This window comes from Mirounga leonina, unplaced genomic scaffold (assembly GCF_011800145.1).
Source record: "Mirounga leonina isolate KUSES-001 unplaced genomic scaffold, KU_Mleo_1.0 Mir_53, whole genome shotgun sequence".
Classification (NCBI taxonomy): Eukaryota; Metazoa; Chordata; class Mammalia; order Carnivora; family Phocidae; genus Mirounga; species Mirounga leonina.
The window spans coordinates 21,863,726-21,872,683 of record NW_023270807.1 but is presented as its reverse complement, the minus strand read 5'-3'; the positions used below and the strand labels follow the sequence as shown (position 1 = coordinate 21,872,683).

Genomic DNA, 8,958 nt, shown 5'->3' with positions numbered 1-8,958 from the left:
ATTTGTGTCAGTTTAGTTTTTTGGATAAATCTTAGAATCATTTTGTCCAATTGCCTTTGGAAAATGTTCCCATTCAGGAACATAATGTTTCTCTCCATTTACTTAAATAGCCTTTTATATTCTTCCATAATATTTTGTTGTTTTCCTCACTGAGTCTTAACACAGGTAGTCTGTGGGGGAAAAAAAATCATTTAATTTAGTGTTTAAAAAAATCCGCTTTGGATGAAAATAAAACACACTGGCTGGTAATTTCCTGTTCTGTAGGCCACTCATGCATTATTGAGATATTCTGAGCACTTGTGGAAGAGAGAATTATTTTTAATATCTGAATAATATCACATCCAAAGTTTTAAAAGATTTTTCCCTTTATCAAATATGTTCAATAAGATCAGATATTTAAAGCATTCTATAATTTGATATATCTCTACTGGAAAATTTCAATAGGTTTTTACCTTGTGATCTTGCCTATCAGAAAGTGAAAACAATCATTCTATTAACTGATTATTCTTTCTTTACAAAGTCATCAATGATTAAAATACCTTCTTTACTTAATTGAATGTTTTCAACTGAACCAAGGGTCTATTGATTTTAATTAATAAAGATGACCAGAACAACTATATTTTGATATTCAGCTAAAGGTACATATTCTGGATTCATACCTAGGACTTACTGGCAATGACTTCTAAGTACTTATTGGCAATGTACTCCACCTAGTTTGTTTTCCAAATATGCAAGAAAAAACTGTGATGCCCATTCTACAGATAAGAGTTTCAGCAAGGAACATGCTAGATTTATATTAGAGAAATTATGTTGACATTTTTCTACCAGAATAGTCATGGTTAAATGAAATAAATGATATACCGGCACATATTTTGAAAAGTGCTGGGGAGAATTGAAAGTCAGAGACCACTGAGAATTTCTCTTCCTCAGCACTAATGAGAACAGGAAAAGGAAATGCCCCAAGTGACGCTTGCTGACAGGGAATTAATGGTAGGAAGTGACCTTGAAGCTATGCTCCCAAGTAATATAAACGGACTTTCCCCGGCAGCTGAAGGCAGATAATTCTGAAACAAGGGAAGTATAAATTAATTTTAATGGGAGTGAGAAGAAGTGAGTGTGGAGTGAGGACCAGGTTCCAACTATGACCAACCAGAATTTGCATCAAGCCACAAAGCGGTCGCTGCCTTTCATGTCCGCTTTTGCACTCTTCACCAAGCTTCCCTTCAGCTGCAGAGAAACCAAACCGTTCGATATTTCGTTTTCTCCACTGCAAAGAGTCAGGTTGTGTATTTCCTCATTCCTCTAAAATCACTATGAAAAAAAAATGCCGTTTTCTCTCTTCGTGATTAATCCAAATACCTTTAAAGTCTAGAGATGTAGAGCTTTAAAATTTGAATCAATTTGAATCAAGATCATAGATCAACAAATGAGGGAATAATTGAAAAGGCTGAGGTTCTTCTAGAATGATTTATTTATCTTAATTTTTAGAATCATTTGTATAGTATGGAAATACAAATATGCTGCAAATACCATTCCTGGTTCCTGCCTTATTGAGTCAAAGGAGAGATTGCTGAATAATTCCTGAGTAGAGTGTTGAGATTAGTACAAATTCAAAATGCTTGATTTCATGGCATTGCTTTTTAACTAAAGCAATTATACTCAAATGCTTATGAGTATTTATGATGAACTTTAAAAAATTATTTCACTTCCAAGTAATAGAAAACTGGATAAATGGGCTTAAACAATGAGTATATTTATTGTTTCATGTAACAAGAAGTGCAGAAGTAGATGCTCTAGAGCAGGTTAATTCATTGGCTCCATCATCTAGGTTCTTTCTCTCTGCTCTGGTATTCTCAGGATATTGTGAGAGACTGATTACCTCCCCTCCTTTTCTCAAAGCATCATTTCCAGACACAAAATTATCCTGTAGAAAAATGTGACTGTTTTTTCTTATTTCTGTTTTTTGTTTGTTTGTTTGTTTGTTTGTTTGTTTTTTGAGGAAGGACATTTTTTTTCCTGAATTTCCCAGAAGACTTCCCCTCACGTTTTATCGGCCAGATCTGGACCACATGCCCACTCCTAAACTAATCACTGGCAAGGGAAATAAAATGACCGTTGTGAGTTTAGGCTAATTAGATTTACACTCATATGGGGAAGGGATGAACTAACAAACAAAATTGGGATTCTATCAGCAAGAATGAAGAAGGAGGCATTAGAGATTGATTTCCCCATCTATCGTACATATAATCAACGAATAATGGCATTTTGAATCAGTTCTAAATATTTTAATATTGATTCAACTAAAAGGGAAAAGCTACTACATTTACATGTTTCTGATGTGCCATTAAATGTTGTATTTATTTGTAAGATCACAGAGCCCTTATATATTCTTGAAATTTTAAACTTCTAATCTAGATATAACTTTGAGGAGATTATATTTTTGTCAAGTAAATGAAGATAGAGTGTATACAGGTATGATCTTAATAGGAAAAAGAATACCCCCAAACCTTACAGGTGCCATTAGTCTTCCATGGTTGACCAGTTCTCCCTCTAAACACAAATTGGCCCAGTGGGAATTAAATCTCTTGCAAGCTATTGCTTCATGAGTTGCTAAAATCGCTGTGCTTTTTCTTGCCATAAAACAATTTTCCACTCATGGTACTGTGGGAACACTCATCTGGAAGAAACCTGCATTTGTCCTTTTGAGAGGTGTTGGCCTAGAGAGTTCAAACCAAATCCCATCAACCTAATCACTCCTGCCACACGGCCTCAGGATTAGAATTCTCCCTTTGTTCACAACCTGACAGAGGTGCAGAAGGCCACAAAAATATATTGCTTGCAAGAAAAGAGAGAAATATGACTTTACATGACATCCTTCTCCCGGTTAGTTGCTTTTTTGGCACTGCTTGGTTATACATTTGGATGTTGCTTCATTAAAAAAAAAAAAAAAATATATATATATATATATATATATATATGCTTCTTTTCAAATGGGAGCAGCCCATTTCATTCCTGATACTCAGCTCCTAAGAATTGACATGATCTCACCCAGACACTCCATAAGATTTTCCTGTTTTAAGACTTGGTCATCAAAGCTAAAAGCTGTGTCTCTCTCTGTCAAATAAATAAATAAAAAATCTTTTTTTTTTTAAAAAAAGCTAAAAGCCTGCCCCCATACAGGTCCAGTGGCCTCTCCAATTTGCAGAGAGATGTGTCATGGGAGGAATGTGAGCACTGCGCAGGCTCAGCCTTGCTTGCCAAGCACCAAGGTTTTGTCTATTGAGCCACACCGTCTCACCTTTAGATCTTGTTTGCACTTCCATATTCCCTCCTGTTGCAGCTTCTGTATCTGCACCTTTTTTTTTTTTAAATCCCTTTCCTTCTATCAAAATGTGATCTCAGAAAAGGAATCCAATAAACTCAATAACATACAAGAGTAAATGTCATAAGGATAGAGACACATTTGCACTCATCCTTTCCTTAAATTTTCTTTTTTTAAAAAAAGATTTTATTTATTTATTTGACAGAGAGAGACAGTGAGAGAGGGAACACAAGTAGGGAGAGAGGGAGAAGGAGAAGCAGGCTTCCCCCTGAGCAGGGAGCCCGACGTGGGGCTGGATCCTAGGACTCTGGGATCATGACCTGGGATCATAACAACTGAGCCACCCAGGTGTCCCTTAAATTTTCAAGTGAGACAAATCTCTAAATCAAAGGATGCATCTCTAATTGTGACAGTTCAATCTTCAATAAAAGCCAGTAAGAAAGGTTCTCTTCTATTCTTGTTTTCTTTTTTTGGAAGGGCTGTTGGAATTCTTCCTAGGGACTTTAAAATCTCCCCATGTACTGAGGCAGCTTCCTATATTAAGAGAGGGATGTAGTGAAATGAAAACAGACCTCAAAAGAAATATTTGTTACAGAGGATGTAGAAGTTCAAAGTCAAATCCATCAGATGAATGATCTATTCAATTTGCTAAGCAGCTCACCGCCCTCTCCATCTGTGAGGCTTTGGCATACGAGGATTGTGAGAACATTTTACTACCACATTGGAGCTCATGGTTTTATGACCTTGGGAGGTGTTCTAGCTTTAGTGAACTAGATAGACTATTGGGAATAAATATGAGATTAGGAATATTTTAGAAAATCCTAAACACTATAGTGTACCTATAGCCAAAGCAGAGGGGAGGCAGCTTACGTTAACACATCTCAAGCAATGAGCTAGCAAAACCATTAAAACAAGAGGAAAAAAAAAAAGATTCAAGAACCAAGAAGTTAAAGGGTAAGAGTGGTTTTAATATTAAACTATTTAATTTTTATATTAAACTATTCTTTGGAGCGTAGAAGTTAACATTGACCTTAGACTCAAGAGACAGTTGAGGGTACCAGTCTCATTATCTTCCTTGTCCATCCAGTAGGAGAGAGAGAAAAAAATCCTAGCTCTCAACTCAGGAAGGAAACTATCATGTGGGCTTTTATATGAGGAACATTGAACAATAAAGAAGATAAGATGATTTATTACTGGTGAGTCATTTTGGTCAGGTGTCGATAGCTACTTACAATTATTAGAGATTTGAGAGGGTTGAGGAAAGGTTTTGGTGAGCTGTAATTGTTTTTTCCTGATAAATTTGGCTCTTGACTGTTTAAGATTCCTAAGATTAAAGGAGGTACCTGAATCTATTTTAGGAACATCAATAAATACGTTTTCTGGAATCGTTACCTAGGAAACAAGGTTCTAGAGAGATGATATGAGCATCCTGGCATCCTCTCTTGGGCAAAGAATTTTACACAACACCACAGGGCTTTTGGAGAATTCAATTCTCCAGTGACTCAGAAAGAAAAATGGAACCAAAAATACTTTCTTGAAACCTGTATAGTCCCCCTTGTATGAGGCTGAGAAGTGCCCAGTCATAGCTGTCGTAAATGATTGTGCCGTCTGCGAGAGAGAGCAGATCGCTTACTTTCTGAATCTTTCTTTCTGGGCTCTTTAAAGAGTGAGATAACATCTAGCAAATTGGGTAGAATAAGATCAGAGCTGCTTTTGCCACGTAATCTTTACTCGGGGCCAAGCAAACTGTAGCCCTGAAGCCGCCCGAGAGAAAATGAAAGGCACCCACTTCGGCCGTCTGAGAACCAGGCAAGGCTCGCTATGGGAAAAACAGCGCAGCACAAAGCCCTTTGCAGCAGCTGCTTGTGTGATTCCGATGGTTCGCTATGGATGGAGATAAGTTGGATTTATGGGAGGGGTCTCCCCACAGGCTCTAGCACACAATCCCCTCTCCTCGTCAAACAGGAAAGCTCATTCATCTGTTAACAACATCCAGGAGAAAATGGCCCTTGAAGATGGTATCTGTGTAAAAGCATTGTGTGCCAGTAAAAGAAACTACTTGTTTCCATGGAGGTAGGGGGAATCGTCAAGGCTTCTAATTCTTCTCTGCCTCTCTTCGGAAAGGTCGAACTTTTCTCATTTACAGCACCTGACACAGCTACTTCTGCCAGGGTCCATTAGTACTGTCTCGATGGCTCCCTTTGTCAATTAGAAAGATTTTAACATTAATGAGGGTCTGGGACACTAGAGGGCTCATCATCGCCAATTCAAGGGACAACTGAGAGAGACACGTACTCTGTCAAAGATGTAGATATTGGTTTTTTCCATTCTAATGAAATCACACAACACTCATTATGCTCATAATGCATTATCTTGGCAGCCAACCCATGGAGTGCTCGTTGATTACATCAGCCATCAAATCTGATGTTCAGTACGAATTCCGACTTAGTCCAGGTCAGCGCAGTTCAAATTATCTGCCCTGTCTAGTAATTATTTTCCTATTGATATAATTATTGTTTCCAGTTGTCACCTATTAGCAATATAGGCCCTGCTTTTAAATCAGAGGTTCTCAGACTCCTGCATTCTCATCCTGGGAAGGCAGAGACCCTCCAGGAGTGTTTGAAAATGTGTGGAGGCATTTTGGATGGTTTCAATCAGATTTTAGTGGACAGGGATCAGGAATTCTAAACACCCTGAAACATATAGGACTGCCTCATGTAAAATGTGCAAGGTGAGTACAAACTGAGAAATATTGCTTGACATCTACCTCTCAGACCCAGGTTGGATTCTCCTAGGATTCCCTTATTTCCACCTGAAGCAAATCCCCTGAAACACACAACCATCTGGTAATGCCACAGGTGACCAAACTCGAAATGACTCCTATAGTGAACCGTGATACAGCAGAGACTATCTGGAATGGGGTCAAATGACTTGTATTTAAGTGTCTCTCTAGCATTTGCCAGGGACAAGACTGGTGCAGAATTTCTTAACCTCTGCAAGCCTCAGTTTCTGTATCAGTAAAATGAGGGTTATAAAAACCTGCCTCCGACAGTTTTGAGCATTAAAATAGATGGTGAGCTTGTGATCCCAAGATACCTATTGTGTCTATATGGCCTGCCTGGTGCTTCTGCTGTCTGGGACACTGACTTAGGAAAAAGAGGCTTAAGCCTTGTTCCCAGAAAGTCAAGGAAGTGAGTCCTTGGTCTCCCAAAGCATGCATTAATTTATTCATTTAGGGAGGACAATTTGTTTCTCCTTCCAGGGTGACACATAATAGGTGCCAGCCATTCATATTTCATTAAAGAATGCCCAAGGAAGTGACTGAGCCACTGCTGGTCTCCTTTGGTCTTTGTTTAGGCCTGGCCCTGATAGAGATTCAGAGTAGAAACATTTCAAAGAAGTTGAGAGAGAGGCATACCTGCGATGAGCCCTTGGGACTCAAGGGGCAATGTAGGGCAGGGTGAGGTTCAAGCCTATTCTGTCATGTAGAAGAATCAAAAAACTTCCCAATAGGCACTGATCTGGGAGCTTTGTGCAAACATACAAACCCCTGGAAACTTGCACAGAAACCAGGGAAGGCTGCTGGGTCCTTCATGGAGGGGCTAGGAAGTGTAGGATATGGTGAGGGTAGATCCTTGCTTATAAAAGTCAGCAGGAATGGGAGAGGCAGGCCCCAAATGGAAAGTAGAGAAAAGTGTCTTGGTAGTAGGTGATGGAAGGAAGAACATTCCTTCAAGGAAAGACCCTAGATGGGATGCCAGGGGAGTGAACGCCAAAGCTGGCCACCATTAAACACAGGGCCACTTGGGGGCATTGGTGTGGAGCCTGCTTAAAATTCTCTCTCTCCCTCTCTGCCCCTCCCACCCCTGCTAGCAGGTGCTCTCTCTCTCTCTCTCTAAAAAAAGAAGAAGAAGAAGAAAAAAACACAGGACCACCTCAGTAAATTTAGTAAAAATCCCAATATTTTTAACCATTCAATCCTTAGAAAGCTTTTACTTATATTTCATAAATATAAATTTATACTTTTTTATAAATACTTATAAATATGGGTTCTAATATCGGTGTATTTATAGCTATGGGATCCTAAATTGTTGGCTTCCTCAAATTGACAAAATAACTCTTAATCATTTTATTTAAAATTAAAAATAATACATATTTATTACAAAATATTTAGAAAACAGAGATGAACAAAATAAGAAAATTTAAGGCACTTATAGTCCCACCACACAGAGATAATCATGATTAGCATTTTGGTGAACTTCTTTGATGTGTTATTGCTGTTATAATTTTTAAACTAAAAAAACTGGGATTGCGCTTTGCATACTTTTTTCACTTGCAAGACTAGCTTTCTAGTTTGGTTGACTTTGCTACTTGTCAGTGTTTCCTCATCTGGCCTCTGCTGGTGTGTAAGGTGGGGGACGGGTCAGGAGGACAAGTTGGCCAGGGTTCCCAGGGGCAAGCAGTTATTGTGTTCCATTCACCTGGAGACCTGATTTATATCCTCTCAGGGATCAGGAAGGTGGTTGTTCTTGCTGGGAGGCCAAATGGCCAGTGAGCCAAAGAACAGGCAATGTCAGCTTGAAAACAATACCCAATATCCTTCTAAATGACCCGGGGGGCGCTCTGAGCTTTGCTTCCTTGCATGGGCTACAGTGGAACTGAGACTTTTTTTTTTTTTAAGATTTTATTTATTTATTCATGAGAGACAGAGAGAGAGAGGCAGAGGGAGAAGCAGGCTCCCAAGGAGCAGGGGGCCCGATGTGGGACTCGATCCCAGGACCCTGGGATCATGACCTGAGCCGAAGGCAGACGCTTAACCATCTGAGCCACCCAGGCGCCCGGAACTGAGACTTTTGAAGTCTCCAAAAAGATATCCGTTGTCTTTGCGTTGTTTATGTTGCAGAAAAGTGCACACACACACACACACAACATAAAAATCACAGTCCTACAAATCTGCAACTGCTGTCTAATTTTCTGTTTTTTGTGCTTTAGTCTTTTGTTCTTAATGTAGATGAATCCTGCCAGCCAGAGATGAGTATTGTTAACCATTAGGTGTCGGTTGTTTTTTTTTTTTTTTTAAGTGTGATCAGTCTGTTTTGCAGTGTCCTTTTCTCCCTGTGATAAACTAGTATGAGGATTTCCCCCAAACCACTGGATGATTCACTACGTCATTCCAAATGGATACCTCAGATTCCACTGATGTTTCATAAATAATGAAAAATAATATCCTACCAAGGAACATTTAACCTATTTTCAACTTTAGACTTGTTGTCACATAATGTTTGTCATATTAAAAATAAAGTTAAGCAAATAATTGTGCAACCTGCAATCAAAATCATAACTAATCAATGCCCAGGTCATTCAAGTAGGAGTCAGAACATGAACTGGAAGAAACTTGGGAGATGGACATTTGCCTGGCTCTGTTTTTCAAGGATGTAGTTATGTATCTTATTTTACACTGTGGGAACCGTTGAGTCAGCAAAGCAAAACTATCTGTTTCAATCACATAACAGGCAAATAATAGAAACTACAGGTTTCTGACTTCCTGTCTTGTATCCTTTATTTGACTAAGATTTAAGTTCATTTTCTTTTCTTTCTTTCTTTCTTTCTTTCTTTCTTTCTTTCTTTCTTTCTTT

General features: G+C 38.7%; 1 long non-coding RNA gene across 2 annotated transcripts in view; it reads left to right on the top strand.

The window, feature by feature from the left end:
• Window positions 1-1,051: 1,051 nt before the first annotated feature.
• The window catches only part of LOC118001149, a 37,046-nt gene continuing 29,139 nt past the window's right edge, over window positions 1,052-8,958 (top strand). For both annotated transcript variants that reach the window (XR_004676631.1, XR_004676630.1), the window contains exon 1: window positions 1,052-1,281. This is a non-coding gene — a long non-coding RNA (uncharacterized LOC118001149). The remainder of the gene's footprint in view (window positions 1,282-8,958) is intronic.